At 35.3% G+C, this 17,744-nt stretch overlaps 1 pseudogene; it reads right to left on the bottom strand.

Annotated features, from left to right (window-relative positions):
- Nucleotides 1-769: 769 nt before the first annotated feature.
- Nucleotides 770-2,282, bottom strand: LOC140596619 (procathepsin L pseudogene; annotated as a pseudogene).
- Nucleotides 2,283-17,744: the final 15,462 nt, after the last annotated feature.

Here is a 17,744-nt window from a genome sequence, read left to right on the forward strand (position 1 = left end):
CTTTCAGGTTTTCTATTTCGTTTTGTTCTAGTTTTGGTCATTTGTGATTTTTCCAGAAATGCATCCATTTCTTCTAGATTGCCTAATTTATTGGCTTATAGCTGCTCATAAAATGTTTTTTAAAATCATTTGTATTTCCTTGGTATGGTTCTGATCCCTCCTCTTTCATTTGTGATTTTATTACCTTGAGGGTTTTTTTTTTCTCTTTAATAAGGCTGGCTAAGGGTTTATCTATCTTATTAATTCTTTCAAAGAACCAACTCCTGTTCTTCTTTTTTTATCTGTTCTGCAGTTCTTCTGGTCTCTGTTTCATTGAGTTCTGCTTGAATCTTTATTATCTCCCCTCTTCTGCTTGGTGTAGGCTTTATGTGCTGTTCTTTCTCCAGTTCATTTAGGTGCAAGTTTAGCTTGTGTATTTGAGTTATTTCCAGTTTTTTGAAGGAGACTTGTATTGAGATGTATTTCCTTCTTGGGACCTCTTTGCTGTATCCCAGATTTTTTGAATGGTTGTATCTGCATTTTCATTAGTTTCCCTGAATCCATAGATTCTTCTCTAATTTCCTGGTTGACCCATTCATCTTTTAGTAGGATGCTCTTTAACCTCCATGTGTTTGAATTTCTTCCAAATTTCTTCTTATGACTGAGTTCTAGTTTCAAAGCATTGTGGTCTGAAAATATGCAGGGGGGCAATCCTATCTTTTGGTATCGGTTGAGACCTCATTTGTGACCTAGTGTGTGGTCTATTCTGGAGAAAGTTCCATGTGCACTTGGGAGGAATGTGTATTCAGTTGTGTTCAGTTAGAAAGCTCTGTAAACATCTGTGAAATCCATCTGGTCCAGTGTATAATTTAAGGCCCTTGTTTCTTTGGTGATGTCATGCTTAGAAGATCTGATATTTACTGACAAGGACTGTGTTGAAGTCTCCTACTATTAGTGTATTATTTTATTTTTTTCTTCCTCTACTTATTGAATTAAAATTTATTTCAAAAGGTAAAGTTTATATATCCTTTGAATAAATAAGAAGTCAAAAATTTTAGAATTAAGTAATAAGTCTTCAACATTATAAAGCCATATATAGCAGTAATTAAAGTAGTGGTAATGTCACAGAAAATGATAAAAATGTCACAGAATTCAAATCACAACTTGGATTCTCAATGATTCAAGTGTCTTATCTTACACAATAAGAGTTTGGTCAATTTTAAGATAAACTTCCTCCAGATATGCTGTCCTCAAGTCCTCTAATCTTGTGGTCCATCAGCTCACACAATGGGATAGTTGGTTGCTGTGGCAATTCTACAATGGTTGTTCTGGTCTTAGGCCATTTTTATATAGCCATTCCAGCCCCATTCTGGACCCCAACTGTTCTTGATAATCCAAAATTTATTATTTGAGTCTGTTCCTACAAAGCCATAGCCAGCCACCCGAACACCATGATCTAGATCTTTGCAGCTGCAGTCTGGATCAAATTAAATGCCTGCTTTGTAGAACTGGAAATGCCTGCATCAGTAGCAACAGAGATGGGCCCTAGAGTTGCCACTGCCTTCATTAGGGTCTTTTCCCATTGAGGGAGGTCCATGAAGCCAGTGTCATTGGCAGCAGAACACTCAGTCTTGTAGTTACAGGTCTCTATGTCCTTTCCAAGATATGGATAAGATTCCTCTGAATCCAGGCCTCCATTGTCTTTAACATGATGAAAGGTGTTATCCATCAGGCCACCACTGCAGCCCTCATTGCCTTGAGCCTTAGAGCAGTCCACCAGGTTCTGCTCACTCAGTGGCACAAGTTTGCCTGTTTTCCGGAACATCTGTCTTTTGAGGGCACCAGTTGCACTAAAAGTCCAACAAGAACCACACTGACTCTGATTCTGCACAGGAGTTACGTAGCCTTTCTCTCTCCAGTCCACAGATTTGGGGATCTCAGCAAAGATAGGTTCTTGGAACACTTTCCCTTTCTTGTGCTTCTGGTTTTGAAAGTCATTCATCACCTGCCTGAATTCTTCATTGGTCATGTCACCAAAGGTATTCATCGCCATTGTGAAGCCATGTTTCCCTTGGCTATATTCTCAATTATGCAGTTCAATCATTTTCATATTCTCCCACACTGCTCTCCTCTATCCTTCTTCATTCATGCCATATAATCTGTGCATTGCCTTCCACTGGTACCATTATGCATTTAAGCTTTCATCGAGTTTTGGAGCTGCTGAGGCTATTCACAAGCAAAGGGCAGTCAAGAAGAGTGAACAATTCATGTTTCAAAAACCTGCGGCATCCACAGCTGCGCAGGTGCACCCCACGGATCGCCAAGGCCCATGAGTCTAGTGTATTATTTTCTAAGTATCTCTTTACTTTGGTTATTAATTGATATACTTGGCATTATTAATTGATATACTTGGCATCTCCCACATTAAGAGCATACATATTCATGATTGGTAGGTCTTCTTGCTGGATTGATCCTTTAAGTATGATATAGTGTCTGTCTTCATCTCTTACTACAGTCTTTGGGATAAACTTTAATTGATCTGATTTGAGGATTGCTACCCCAGCTTTCCTTTGAGGAGCATCTGAATGGTAGATGGTTTCCACTCCTTCATTTACAGGCTGGAAGTGTCCTTAGGTCTAAAATGAGTCTTTTGTAAGACAGAAAATAGATGGGACTTTCTTTTTTATCCAGTCTGATACCCTGTGTCTTTTGATGGGATCATTTAGCCCATTCACATTCAGAGTAACTATTGAAAGATATGAATTTATAGTGTTATCGTAATACCTATTCTGTCCCTGTTTTTGTGGATTATTTCCTTGAGCTCCCTCTTTCTTTTACAGGGTCCCCTTTAATATTTATTGTAGAGATGGTTTGGTGGTCACATAGTCTTTCAGTTTCTGCCTATTCTGGAAGCTCTTTTTCTCTCCAATTCTGAATGAAAGTCTTCTTATTTAGGACCCTGAATATATCCTGCCAGCCCTTTCTGGCCTGACCGGTCTCTGTGGAGAGGTCTGCTGTTAATCTGGTATTTCTCCCCATATAAATTAAGAATCTCTTGTCTCATGCTGCATTAAGAACTTTCTCTTAAATGTTTGGGAAAAATCAGAAAGGGAGACAGGACATAAGAACTCCTAACTCTAAAATAAATTTATTATCAAAAAAAGAATTTTCTCTTAATCTTTGAAATTTGCAAGCTTCACTATTAAATGTGAGGTGTTGAATGGTTTGTATTGATTGGGGTGGGGGGAATCTCTAACTCTTGGATCTGAATGCTTGTTTCCCTCCCCAAATTAGGGAAGTTCTCAACTATGGTTTGTTCAAATATACTTTGTGGTCCTGGGATCCCTGGGTGGCGCAGTGGTTTGGCGCTTGCCTTTGGCCCAGGGCGCGATACTGGAGACCCGGGATCAAATCCCACATCAGGCTCCCGGTGCATGGAGCCTGCTTCTCCCTCTGCCTATGTCTCTGCCTCTCTCTCTCTCTGTGTGACTATCATAAATAAATAAAAATTAAAAAAAAATTTTATACTTTGTGGTCCTATCTATCTCTCAGTCTCTTCTGGAGTCAAATTATATGTAAATTCTTCCTTATCAAGCTATCATTTATTTCCCTAACCCTTTCTTCATTGGCTCTTAATTGTTTTTCTCTTTTTTCCTCAGCTTTCTTCCTTACCATCAACTTGTCTTCTATGTCACCCATTCTCTCTTCCACCTCATTAACCCTAGCAGTTAGGAAATCCAGTTTGGATTGCATCTCATTTAATCTCTTTTTAATTTAGGCCTGATTAGATCTCACTTCTGCAATAACAAAGTCTCTAGAGTCCTTTAGGCTTTTTTCCAGAGCCATCTGTAGCTTTGTATTTGTACTTCTGAATTGACTTTTTGACATTGGATTTAAATCCAAATTCTGTAACTCTGTTATTGGTTCTTTCTTTTTTGGTGAATTCTTCCTTCTAGTTACTTTATCCAGTGCAGAGTGGCTGTATGAGTGGGTTGAAACAAAAATATCAACCACACCCTAAGTAAAATATACCCTAGATGATTCCGAAGAGGTCAGAGACCATAAATAAATAAATAAATAAATAAAACAGAACAACATAAAACAAAAGGATCACTAAAGTGAAAAACAAATTTTAAAACAAATTAGTAAAAATAAAGGGCCAAAAACCACAGAGAATAAGAAAAAGAAAGTAAAAAAGAGAAAAAAGGGGGGGGGGGCGGGGGATGGTGGTGGTGAATAAATGATAGTGGAGATAATGTAGTCTACCTGAGGGGTCCTAGAGGGTATTCCTCTTGGTTTTGAGTGTATTTTGTTCTGTATGTTAGAGGATGCTCTATCCTAAATTTATATATACCATCAATACTTATTTAAAGCCCCAACTTTGAACACCAAAACAAGATAAAAGAGGGGGGCGCAGAATGGGAAGGAAGAGAGAATATAATCTCACAGAATGAATCAGCACATTATTCCACTTGTTTCTGGGTGTATGTTGACGTGTGTTAAAAGGTATTAACTTACACCATTGTAAAACAAAACGAGGCAGAATAAACAAGAAACAAAAACCCATAACTCATATATCTCCCAAAATTAAATTATGTTGAAGGGAATCCAGAAGTGAAAAATACATCTAAGACATATAATTGTAGAAATATGAAAGTCAAAAAGGAAAAAACTTAAAAATGAAGAGGTGGTAAAATATTATAGTTAAGGTGGGAAAAGAGAAAAAATACTGGAAATTTTTAGTCTAATATGAAAATGAGTCATAATGGAAAAGGGGGGGAAAAGGGGCCCTCTAGTTCTAGATTCTATTTTCCCTTGATTTTCCCTCAGTCATGGAGATTTCAGTGCTGCTTGGTCAATAAACTTGCTCTTCCCCAGTTCTTCCAGCTGGTCTCCTGGGGGAGGGGCCTGCTGTGCTGATTCTCAGGTGTCTGTGCCTGGGGGAGATGCCCCATCCCCTGCCAGGTGCCGGGCTCAGTGAGAGCTGTGCTCCTCGGAGTGCCCCCCCCCACTTTATTCTTATTTATTTATTTAGCCTTTCTATCTTTTAGAAAGCCAAAACTTTTCTCTCTGTAGCATACCAGCTATTCTCTCTTTGAATCTCAGGTCGAATAAGTAGGTGTTCAGGATGTTTTGAAATTTATCTAGGTAAGTTTGTCAGGCCAGGTGAGTTGAGGGCCCCAACTCTTCCACCATCTTGCTCTTCCCTCCTCTCTCACAGGTACTTAAACATGGATTAAATTGAAGAATTTTTGGAATTTTCAGAGTGGCAGTGCAAAGACTATTTGGATTAATTAGAAGATAGTTAATCAAAAAATAGCATAGACAAGTTCCTTTTCAAATGAGGAAAGAAAGCTAATGTGAACCTAGAGGACTAACATGGTTATCCTTCACAGCATAATAATAATAAGCCCAGTCCACCTAGAAGAGGTGTAAGGACTTACCCTGTCTTTATTGCAACTTTTAATAGCTTCAAGTTCAATGTAGGAGTTAAGACATATTATACTACAGTAAATCTTGTCAAATATCTCAAAATTGGGAAAAAAAAGAAAAGAAGTTTTGTGGATATGGAAAGAAATGTTAAGTTCTCCTACCATTTTGGTATTTTTTAAAACATATGTGTCCAAAGCAATAGCTTTATGTGACATATTGGATACCTTTAATGAAACATAATATGTATAGAATCATTTATTTGAGGAACTTTCTGAGTTTTTTCAGGATGATAATTTAGCACAATGTGGAACAAACTTGCTCAGAAACTTTACACAAGTAGATCTTTTGCAAAAGCATACGGTAAACTTTAGTGGTTTATTTGACAATTATTGAGTAGTATCCCATGTGATTTTCATAAATCTTCTTAACAATAACAGTTTTTTTTAAATTTCGCTACAAAGATATTTTAAATAGTTTGCTTAACGTGAGGTGTTTGGGTATTTATCCCATAGATCATTAACCCAGGAACTTTGCCAAGTGTGTATTTATAATTTTTCCTGAGTACTCAACCTGGCACTAAATATTTCCTTATGGCATATCATAATGGAAAACAATGACATGTAACATTAAATAAGTTAGGGATATGTTTCAGATAGCATTTCTGATAGCCAAATATAACTATCTCTTTAAAAAAGTGAAATTATGACTGAAAATATGATGAAAACATATATCTGGATGATTTTTGGAAGAGTTCCTTAACAGCTTTTGTTATTGTTAAAAACTTAAATAAGAGACTTAAACTTAGGTTTTTAATTGGTAACCTCTAGTTTTCTGAGAAGCAAATTGTAATGAATATGTCATTTGTCATATTGTAACTTGCTTTTTTAATTATAAAGCTGACTTTGACATTTTAATTCTATTTCACACCTTTTAAATATTTACTGATTTCATACAACTGACTGTACCCCATTTCTCTGTATCTCTTTTAACAAGTATATAAATCAGAAATATACTGTAACAAAGGCTTGACTCATGGAATATGTGAAAAAGACCAGTGTCTTGCACTTGTATAGACACTTCTCACAAATTATTGCAGATTTTTCTAAATGTTCTGCTTATACAGTTTCCTTATTCAATATCTGTCATGTTTATTGAATTTGATGTCTTGAAAGTGCATCAGAATAAGCTTTTGGAGGGTAAGAAGGGGTTGGAAGTGTTCACTTCATTTTGGTCTCATCTTGTGAGGAAATCATTTGACTCTTGAAGGAAGAAAGTTGCAATGGTGATCGAAGGAAATATCTATTATTTCTATGCTACTTCTAATTTTAAAAATACCTGACAAAATTCAGGGATGCCTAAATAATGAGGCAAGATATCTGACCTTTATGATTTTAGTCCTGCAAGGTTATGTTTCTATTATGGGTTGAATTTTGTTTCCCCAAAAGGTGTTGAATTCCCAATCCCCAGTTCTTAACCCCAGGTTTTTATGAATGTAACCTCATTTGGCCTTTGTAGATGATGAAGTTCAAAATAGTGATGAACTGATCATATTTTATTAGCATACTATATTACTTCATACATGTGAAGTGTAACACTCACCCAGGGAATTTTGCCAAATCGAGGAATAGGTTCTAAGACTCTCATAAGCCATATATGATACCAGACTACTAAGGAGGAGGATATAGAATGAAAAATATAGTTTCCAATGCTTGACGGAAACATCAAGCATTCATTTTCTGCACATTTCAGTGGCCTATACTACTTACTTGCAAGAAGAGGATGTGTGTGTCCGGTGGGTGCAGGATCTGACATGAGGTAAAAGTATCATGCTCCATAGGAGCCAATATATTTTGTTACAGTTTCTTAGACATAGCTTCTAGAGGCCTCTCAAGACATAATGCATAGAATCATCATACTCATAAGAAGCTATGGCTTCTTATCTAGTAGTTTTTAGATCTCTGAGTCCAGATTAAATTTGCCAACAGAGGTTATTTTCAATCATAATCTTTGTTGCTTAGAAACATAGAGGACATACCACCTTATTAAGTTGCCAGGGGAACAGAGTTAGAAAATTAACCTAAAGTCAAATTCTCATGAAAAAGGATAAAAGGTTTCATTAATCTATTACCCATAATACTTAGTAACATAATATTAGTGGAATTAAGCCACTCTCTAGTAGTATTTTGCACTTGGAGGATGTTGGATACAGTAAACCATTGAGTATTTTCACTATGTTCAGCTCAGTATTCGAGGTGTAGTATACTCTAAGAGATCTATGGGGCTGTAGTACACCTCCATGGGGTAAATGTAAACCCTTGTACATTTATGAAGAAACCATGATCCACATTAAGTAACTACTTCCTTTGTCAAAATAACCATTATCTTCCGTGTTTCTTTTCTCAGTCATTACTCCTGTGTTTCTAGGACTTTTTGCTCTAGCATACCCTCTAGTCCTTTTATTCCACTACACCTTCAAATATTCTTGCTGACTTAATCATAACTCTTTTGTGCTACAATCAACTTTATCAAGAACTTTCTTCTCTAGGAAACTTACAAAAATAATAATATTTTTGCTCATCGTCTTGGGGCATATATTGCTTAATTAATAAGCTGTTTCCATATTTTAGTAACATGTTTGAATTTCACCAGGAATCCTTAAATCATCAGCTTCAGGGAATTTTTATCAAGGGATATTCAGGCAACATATCCAGTATTTAAAAGATATTACTTTGGGCATGTGTTCTGTTTACAGCCCTAATATCCTTTAATCATGTTCTATTGTTGTCATGTGTGAAGTTGATTCTATTAAATGTTTTATTTTTATTTTGACTTGTCATTGGATTATAATGTTAAATCATTTTCTATTTTCTTGTCCTTATACTTGTGAATAATATATGTTTACTTTTTGTGTTTGAAGCTGACTTTCATGTTTTCTCTTTTCCCTTTTTTGTAATTGAACTTCTTTACACTGCTCCAGAACCAGAAGTTCAAACAAAATGTAACCACATAAACACACATACACAAAGACCCTTATCAAAAAGCAAAAAAAAAAAAAAAAAAAAAAAAACAGAAAACAAATTTAACTTTGATCTTGATCTTGTGCAGCTATGGTTTCCTTAGATCTATACTAAGAAAAATTTCACAAATCTTGTTCTTAATTTTTGAAGAGCACCTAAACACTCACACACAGCCTGCAGAGTACAACACATCGGTTAATTGAATAGACTTATAGAGTCACCATAAAGCATATTAATGCAAATCTTTTAATAAGGGCAAAAGATACTATAAAGCAGAAAAAAAAAGAGACTTCAGGCAAGATTTAGGGGCCCCAAAACTTCCAGAAGCACCTGCCTTAAGCCTTGCTATGAACACAAGGATGTATTTTGTTTCTAGATTGAATTACCAAAATTTGTAAAACAAATACTAATTTGGGGAGAGCAACTCGAAAGTTTCCAGTGAGGTCTTTCATGACCCTGTTTACATAATTAATTCAGGCTAACTGGTTACACAAGGTGTAAGCTATCAATAAACCAACTGGGCCTAAGAGCCACAAGGGAGTTTCAGGTATTAAATAGCACATGATAAATCATTAGTAAATGCCTAAAGGTAAATGCCTTTATCTTGGCTGAAAGACAGTGCCGGATTTCCAGGCATCCACACAATAAGCACAGAGCTGTGTGACTAGAGCTGAAAATAACTCTATACTAAATGATAATTGCATGTTCATTATTATAGGGTCTTTATAAAAATAATAAAAATATCAAAATTCAAACAAATTGCCTTTTTAGAAATATTAAGTATGCTTGTATAATAAGATAGCTTTGGCTATATGAAAAATCATCCCAAAGATTCAATGGTTTAAAACAATAATCTTTTATTTAGCTCCTGATTCTGCTATTTAGCAATTTGGGCTGGGCTCAGCTAGGCTCATCTTCTAGTTTAAAATGCGTCTGTTTATGTGTGTACAGTGAGCTGCTGGGTTGATTGGTTTCTTGTTGCTTTGGAAGACCTCTGATATGGTTCATTGCTGTTTTATTGGCCTCTCATGACATGTTGATAGGATGCCTTGGTAGGGTTCCCAGAGTGAAAGTCTGCAAGATTTTTTGAAGTCTAGTCTCAGAGCTGGTACAGTGGCCACATTTTATTGGCTAGAACAAGCATCATAGAAGCAGATACCGTGATGGTAGTTGGGGTGTAAGTTATTTATTATGAACTAACATCTATAAAAGAAAAAGAGAGGAAATAGGATTGGGTGGAGGAAGAAGTTGATCTGCATGTAGATCCAACAGTCTCAGCCAATGTGGAAAGCTTCAGAGTAAGGCTTATCTGTCAGAGTATCCTGCATTAGACCACAAAGACTAGATTCTTATTCTCCTGTCTTGCTCAGGCACTGAAATTAGGAAAAAGAATGACTTTAGGTAATAATGGTTCTTTCTAACTGAGGCAGAATGATCACAGTAAGCTCTCTAATGACTATATCTCATAGCTAGTCAGTAAGTATTCCCTTGAAGGGGAATCTGGGCAACCCAGATTCAAGGAGAGAGAAAATAGATTTGGCAACCTAAGGCCAACTGACACAGGTGATGCCAACTGTGACCATGTTTACCTACTTTCATGACATTCAAGGGTACCTTGAACACAATTTGTACTTAATACAAATTTATCTAATTGAATGAACTGCCAAAAAGCAAATAAGTACATGGAAGGTTATCAAGTAGGTACATTGCATGGTAAGTAGGTATAGTAAGCACATCTACTTTCTTGTTTCTAGATGAAATTATATGATCTCTGCTCTTAGGGATGACTATTGTCAACTATACATTCAGCATCCTAAATACAATTCTTGAGTTGCTAAGTGGTTTCACTTTATAATTAATGGTCTTATCCTTTTCCCATTCTAGACAGGCTAGGCACTTTCATATCATTTCACTATCTGAAATATGATTTGATTTTTCACTCATCTACTAAAATTTGATAGCCTGGTCTGCCAAAAAGAAAAACTTAGACAAGAGTCCAAGAGGGCTGAGATGTAACCCAACATATTCACCTAAATTTTGTATTAATTCTGGGCAGAACATTCTCATTTGTGGCCTTATCAGTAGTAAAATAGAAATTCCTAAGTACTTTGCCCTCTTTATCTTTTACCATTTTTTTTAGCACAGGTTTTGTGACTTATCTTTTCAAACTATTTTTCATTTGGAACTTATTCCATCTAGTAAATGCTTCCTGTTAAGTCCTTAATTACAGACTTCATTTATCCACTTTTATTTTATTTCACATTGATTTTTCTCAGGGTGTCTTTCATGAATCTGCATCTTGGTATCAGCTCCCTTCTCATTTTGCAGAGGTGAGCTATCAGATGGCAGCTGGTTCATAGATCGGTCGACTTGTCATATGCTTTTCAAGTTAGCAAAACTAATTGTGGATGAGTAAAGGAAAGCCTGGCATTCTTTTTGAAGCAACAACAAGACACTTGAAGGATTTGTTCTTTACGTTGGGTAATTATTGGTAACTGGTGGCTTAATGTAGAAGAACTGTAACTATGTAGCCTTCAGGGAGATGTTCTCTATTCCTAGCAATGGGTCTCAGCTGTCAGTGTGAGAGTCACTTTTCAGAAAATCCCCAAATTTTGCAGTCTGAATCTAAGCACTGTGTCACCAACATCATGACTATGCCCTGGACATGACAAATAGTAATAAGAGAAAAATATTTTACAGCTATCCAGACAAATTCATTGCTGTAATACCAACATATAATGTAATAATAGCATAAGATTTCTGTATGTGTGATAGCACCGTTGCCAACATGTTCTGTAGGGAAAAATGTGTCTCACTGGATTGGAAAGAAAAACACAAAATTATGGGACACCTGGTGACTCAACAGTTGAGTGTCTGCCTTTGGCTTAAGGCATGATCCCCAAATCCCGGTATTGATTACCACGTTGGGCTTCCTGCATCTCCATCTGCTTATGTCTCTGCCTCTCTCTCTGTCTCTCATGAATGAATAAATAATAAAAATTTTAAAAAACACACAAAATTCTGACTAAACACTCCATCAGTAAAGAATGTGCTAGCATAATTAAGAACTATTTGGATATGATATTATTTATTAATATTATTATATTGGAAAACAGCAAGCAAAAACTAACAGAGAAGTGTGAGGTGAATAATAGAAACAAAACTCAGATGGAGTAAATGTGGGCCATTCTTTGAGTTGACACTCTATTCATGATTATAAATGAAACCTATTGTTAGTGTTATAAATGAGACTTATATTTAATATTTCCAGGTAGGTCCAAATGTTTTCTAAAACAGCAATTAAAAAACAGTGTCTGTACTTGGCTGAATTTTAAGTAATTCACCTAAAGGGAAATGCTTTCAAGCAATATATATATATATATATATATTGTCCTAGAGTGGTTTCGTTTTTGTTTCTTTGCTTCAGAAGGCAAGAAAGGTTGTTAAAAATAGGCAGGGTTAGAATATACCATATTGGCAAACAATTTACTCAGGAAATTTACTATGGGGAATTTACTATGGGGGATTACTCCCCCAATTTACTATGGGAAATGTGAAAAGTTGTTAAAAAAAATGACAAGAGATTATTACCTCGCTTTTTTCATTGAACAATTAAATTCTAGTTGAATTTCTATAACATTGATTAATTTAGAACACCAAGATGCAGAAACATCAACTCATGGTTGTGTAGGGATCCCCTGATTCAGTTGAAGTAAATGTATCACTCGATACATTTCCTTTTGTCAAAAGTTTTGTATTACATGACTTAAATTATTCTGTATATAACATTTTGAAATTTAGCATTTAGAGGAAACTTCATATATAAGTGCTAGGTAACTCAAGCTACCAAATTTCGAAGCTATTTTTGTCCCCAATTGAGTTAATTCTCTATTTTCCATAATCTCTTAAACACTTCACTTGGAAATAGAAGACATGTTTCACCAACAACCTGTTTAAATTTAAAATTCCACAGCTATAGGATCAAGTAGGCAGTAACTTGGCAAGTGTATTTTTTCTAGGGTTTAAGGTAAAGAAGCTAAAATGAAACATGAAATAGTTAAGATCATTATTTGCATATATATAGAATCTTGCATTTTATCTGGGTTGTAAATCTTTCGTTCAGTTAAGTCAGCTGAATTCAAATTTCCTTTTTATTTATGGTCTTTTCTTAGATTCTTGAAATGGATAAAGCAAAATCAAGAGAAGATATTCATCAACACACATTGTTGTGACTTATTAAGGTCATGTTACTCCTTATCAGAACTAAGCCAGAGTTGACTACTCACTCCCCCTGACATTGAGTCACTGCCATATTCTGCATCCAGCTCCAAAATAAAGTAGCAGATTTTTAAGGGTGGAATAAGAAAAGCACAGGTGGTACCACCTACTGTAAATGCTTTAGTTCTTCTTAGATCAGTAACAGCTGTTGGTCTTCTCAGTGTTAAAAAGCAAAACAAGGCGTAGAATGTGGGCTATTGACGTTGTGCAGCAATACCATTTGTTTGCGCAGATCATGATAACCAACAGCAACTTGAGAAGTGTTTCCTTTTTGGGCTTTTGGTAAAAAATCTTCAGGCCTGACTGCCTACCTTGCAAATAGTGCTGTTGATCTATTGATTAATTCTGGACACATTATAAACTATATAACTACCATGTGTTTTAATCTCACTAATCTGAGAGTGTACATTATATAGTTTAAAGGGATTTTAAGAATTAATGAGCATCTGTTTCATCCTGTCTAGGCATATGGGGGAGAGAGGTGAAAAGAAAAGGGGACAAACTGTTTTGAGGTTTGTGATAATGTTACCTTAAATGCCCCCTCTCACTGAGGCTAGGACTACCCTCTCTCATCTTTTACAAGAAGCCAGGCTTTCCACTCATTGAGGGTACAGCAAGAAGTAAAATTGCATATTTGTGATTAGGACTGGGCCACCGAAGAAGAGTCTTAGGTATAGGGCTGGTCATTTGTTGGAAGAAAAGGAGTCTTAATTAGAATAATTAAAGGGAGGTAGCACATGTGGGCATGATTTAGGCTATCTTCAAGATGCTGTGTGGTTCACCTTGATGGATAAAGTGTGTAATAGGATATTCTAGATCACAGCATCAGTCAGGCAAGAGTGTGTTTCCATTTGGTCTATTTTGAAACAGGATCCTAAGTAAGGCATAAATAGGAGAAAGCAGTCAGAAAATAGCTCCTAGGGAGCAAGGTTTATAACAAGATTAACATCAGCCTGCCCAGAACGATGACGTCTGAGGATATCCTGATATCCTGAAGATGTATTCAGAAATAAATCAGCAGCTCGGTACGGCTGAGGCTGGGTATTAGTAATGATTAGGCCAAGAGTTGACAGACGTTGGAAAACACAAAGGTAAATAAAAGAATTTATAGCAGTAGCTTAGTAACACTAAGCATTTAAAAGAATAAAGTTCAGTGTATCATACAGAAAATAATGGCAAGTCTTCCTGTAGTTCTAGAATCAATTCCAGGAATTTGCCTTTTAAAACCCCAAATGATTTCAATATGGAAGATCCTTCCCCCCAAATTACAATTTATAAGCAGTGCTTACTGTCTATCAAGGAAATAAATGAATGTCTAAACAAACATAATAAATGGTAAAAAGTGGTACATTGCAATAAGAGAGGTATGGGCATCAGGGACAGCATTAGGATTGTTTTGAATTCACTTCGACTTTTAAGAGTATTCATCAGGGATAATGTAAAGAGGGGGATAATCTCGGGGAGTTGTAAACTGCTTAGCAGATGTATGCAGGTGGGTTGTCTCATGTTACACTCACTCTAAATATCCAGAGGAAGATAATATCGTGCAAGGTGCCTGGGTGGCTCAGATAGTTAAGCATCTGCCTTCTGCCCAGGTCATGATCCTGGAGTCCTAGAATGGAGCCCCACAGCAGATTCACTCCTCAGAGGGGAGTTTGCTTCTCCCTCTCCTGTAGCTCTGCCTTGCTCATGTGGTCTCTCTCTTTATTAAATAAAGAAAATCTTTTTTAAAAAGATAACACTGCAATAGTAAAACTGAAAGGGATATTAGAAACCACCTCATCCAAATTAATGAGAAAACAAGCCTAGAAAGCTATCTCATTCTATCTCTAGACAACCTTAACTATTCTGTAATGTCAAAAAAGTGTAGCCCCTTAATTTTTAAACACTAATCTGAAAACTATAGTCATGAATCATGAATAATTGATCTATTTTCTCTCCTAATAAAGTATTTAAATATTGGAGGACACTTTAAAAAATGTTTTTATTCCTTTTTAAAAAATTTACTCCTAGTTCTTTCATTTCTAATTCACATGACTTCTTTCTTTTCTCCTTTCTTTCTTCTTTGTTCTTTTTTTTCTCTTCTTTCCTTCTTTCTTTCTTTCTTTCTTTCTTTCTTTCTTTCTTTTTTTTCTTTCGTTCTTTCTTTCTTTCTTTCTTTCTTTCTTTTCCTTCTTTCTTTTTTCATTCTGTTTTTAGAATTATGCCAAACTTTATCCCATAGGTACTTTTCAGTAATTTTCCAGGTTCTGTTTATTTTGAACATAAAAAAAATAAATCTGCAAGATTATAAATGCCATGAGTAACTTTCCTCAATGTCTTCTCTTTGAACATGCCTTTCTTAGACTTTGTCCTTCCTAAAATGTGAAGGAAGTTAAACTATAGGGAGTTAAAAGGAAACATAGTAGTTACCCTGAAACTGTGTTCTGAATTTCCTCACTAGCTTGGAAATATCTGGAGAAGACAATATAAATCATGAAAAATTATAGAAGTAATGGAGTGATGATATCAGTTAACCACACAACCTACTCTTAAGTACATCCTTACATGATTCTACTTAGCCACAGAATTCTTCCCTTGAAGCTCAGTTTTATACTGTTTTGACTTTAAAACTCTTTATTGAGTGAAAGAACAAAATAATAATTTCTATTTGCCATAAATTTGTCTATGGAAGTGTAAAACATTTTCAAAAAAATAATCTCAAGTAAGTTGAACAACAATAATGAATTATAGAGAAACAAATATAGAAGAAATGGATGCATGTTCATCTGACAAAATATTTTATTCCATGAGCTTTTCTCCTTATTTTTAAAATAAATCTGTACTATTTTTACAAGGATGTTGAGATGATTAAATAAGAAAAAATATAAAGCAGTATAGAATCTGTTATTAATATTAAAACATTGAAGTATAAAGATAAAATGTATTTTAGTATAATAGTATTAAATTTGTGCTATTTTTCCTTGTGGCTATTGCTAGATATTCAGTATGAGATATTTAAATATATTTTAATATTTTTATAAGTCCAAAATGAGGTTAAAAAATAGATTTTAATATTGACATAGGGAATCATTAGTTTTAGTGAGAATGGTTTTCAGTGAGGACTCAAGTAACATTTAATTGTTTTATGGTATCTTTTACAGAAAGAAAGATTCTGTTGCAACCATTTTGGTCTCAAAGGTCCCTTTAGAGAGAGCTAAATACTGTTAGAATCTTTTAATAAGTGAAACTACCAAGAAGTTCATAAAGATAGAACAGATAAAGGTAGAACAGAGGTTACATATAGGATGTCACACAGATTCTCATATAAAGTAATTCCATTACCATATAATGAGGAAGAACTGTATTATATACTAAAATTTCTTTCTATTGTCCTTCTTTTATTATATTTATTTATTTTTTTTTTAATTTTTTATTTATTTATTTATGATAGTGACAGAGAGAGAGACGCAGAGACACAGGCAGAGGGAGAAGCAGGCTCCATGCACTCGGAGCCTGACGTGGGACTCGATCCCGGGTCTCCAGGATCGCGCCCTGGGCCAAAGGCAGGCGCCAAACCGCTGCGCCACCCAGGGATCCCTCTTTTATTATATTTAAAGGTAAAAGATCTTCACAGTTGAGATGTACTTTATAGTACATATTTATATCATTTTAATAATTCAGATATTTGGCATTTTGGGGGGATCCTCTTAACATAAATTGACATCTTAATTTCTAAATATTTGATTGAGCTAACCCCAATAAAGTTCATCTTTACTAGACCTAATACTTTTAGCCTAATATTTACATTTATGCAATATTGATGGTATTAAGATCTTCAATATATTTATAGTACATTCACTTTGGGTTTGTATTCTGTGTTACTTGTTTTTTTTCTTCTTTTTACCTACTGCCTTTCTCTTGTTAAATTTTTTCTTATTATTTTATTTTATTTATGTTTTTTTTTATCATAGTCACACAGAGAAAGAGAGAGAGAGAGAGAGAGAGAGGCAGAGACATAGGCAGAGGGAGAAGCAGGCTCCATGCACTCGGAGCCTGACGTGGGATTCGATCCCGAGTCTCCAGGATCGCGCCCTGGGCCAAAAGCAGGTGCTAAACCACTGCGCCACCCAGGGATCCCCTTTCTCTTGTTAAATCACATTTTTTTCTCTTTAGCTCTCCTTCTATTTGTAATATTTACACGTCAACATCTGTGTAATATTTATATGTTGAATACATAGAATCCTGCATGTCAAGGAGCCAAAAGGTCACTTGATTCATGTTTAATTAAAACTATGAGCACATCAAGAACACCTTCTTTCATTTTTTTTAAAGATTTTTTATTTATGTGAGGTGCCGGAAGAGGTTGTGTGAAAAGCATGTGGAAGCGACAGGACTCTACTTCGTGTATCTGAGTTCAATGCAGAGATCGCAAATGTCCTTCTTCAATGAGAGTGTAGCTCGGTCCTAGCTCCCATCAGTAAGTAAGTGTCCAGCACACGTCGGCCTGCACAGCTCACACACGTCTGAGAGTTGAGCTCATGGCCTGTCCCTCCCGCATCCTGACTGCCTGTACGGTTCGCTTCCACAGCATTTCGTTTGGTTATTTTCATGTCGATTTGATCATTTTGGTTTTGATTCGATTATTTTCATTTGGATTGATTATTTTCTATTCGATTTGATCATTTTCTATTCGATTCGATTATTTTAGTTTCTATTTGATTACTTTCGATTCGATTCCATGATTTTCATGTTGATGTGATTATTTTGGTTTCGTTTCGATTATTTTGGTTTCGATTGATTATTTTCGATTCGATTTGATTATTTTCGATTCGATTTGATTATTATTGATTCAATTTGATTATTTTTGTTTCGATTTGATTATTTTTGATTCGATTTGATTTTTTTCATGTCGATTTGATTATTTTGTTTTCGATTTGATTTTCATTTCGATTGATTATTTTCGTTTCGATTTCATCATTTTCTATTCTATTCGATTATTTTAGTTACTATTTGATTACTTTCGATTCGATTCCATTATTTTCATGTCGATTTGAT

The sequence above is a fragment of the Vulpes vulpes genome, unplaced genomic scaffold (assembly GCF_048418805.1).
Source record: "Vulpes vulpes isolate BD-2025 unplaced genomic scaffold, VulVul3 Bu000000756, whole genome shotgun sequence".
In the NCBI taxonomy this organism is placed as follows: Eukaryota; Metazoa; Chordata; class Mammalia; order Carnivora; family Canidae; genus Vulpes; species Vulpes vulpes.